Genomic DNA, 1,061 nt, shown 5'->3' on the forward strand with positions numbered 1-1,061 from the left:
TGTGGCGGCGGCCAATGGCCGGGCCCTTCCCACAGGGCCCCGCGGCGTTTCCGTTCCGCGCGGCCTCGCCCCGCCCCGGAACGAGCGCGATCGGGGCCGGGGGGAGCGGCGGGGCCCGAGCACTGCTCAGAGAACGGGCCCGGCTCCCCCGGCCGAGCTGGAACGAGCACGGACGGATAAAACACCAACCGGAACACCCCGACCCCGCAGCGAAGCCCGAGAGCCGCCCAAGCCTCTCAGCCGTTTAAAGAAGCACCTGAGCAAAACCCAATACTTCGTAAAACTTTATTGATTTATCACTTGATTAAAGCATGGAATATTATAACTATTATACATCGTATTTTCCTGTAGAAAACTTTACATAGTTTTTCATATTATATAATTTTGGTATTCTCTCAGAACTCTATACATCCATTGGCAAGGAATGGTCTTTAAATTATTGATAATAACTGCACTTAATACAGAGATATTAAAACTGAGGCATTTTAAATACGCGAAAACATACATCTTAAAGGTGCTGAACAAATTGAAGTTACAGATTAAAGGGAGATGCTTTTTCAACTATTTTAAATTGACTATTTTAAACTGACTATTTTTAATCTTTCTGTTGAATAATAAAACTGAGCTAAAATCTGTGAGTTGTCTGTTTTAGTAGTGGACATTGCTTTAGATTGTTCTGTTTTACAGTTTAGAATGTGAGGTACCAGAAATGGATAACAAACTGCTGTAAAAACAACCTTTTCCTGGACGGTTCCACAACAGAAGCAACACGAAGGGAATTCCTAATCACAGAAGGGAGGGTTTAGGGTTTTCCTCGTTAGCACTGTCACCCTCCCTTCCCTCGGGAGGCCTGGAATGACCCCTAACAACAAACGCTATGGGCTGTCCAGCAGTCACTGCATTGCAGGTGGATGGGCTGCACAGCCCATCCCACAGGGGATTTCTGTCCCTGCCTGCACAGCCCACCCCAGAGGGGATTTCTGTCCCTGCCTGCACAGCCCATCCCACAGGGGATTTCTGTCCCTGCCTGCACAGCCCATCCCACAGGGGATTTCTGTCCC

The sequence above is a fragment of the Parus major genome, chromosome 20 (genome assembly GCF_001522545.3).
Source record: "Parus major isolate Abel chromosome 20, Parus_major1.1, whole genome shotgun sequence".
Classification (NCBI taxonomy): domain Eukaryota; kingdom Metazoa; phylum Chordata; class Aves; order Passeriformes; family Paridae; genus Parus; species Parus major.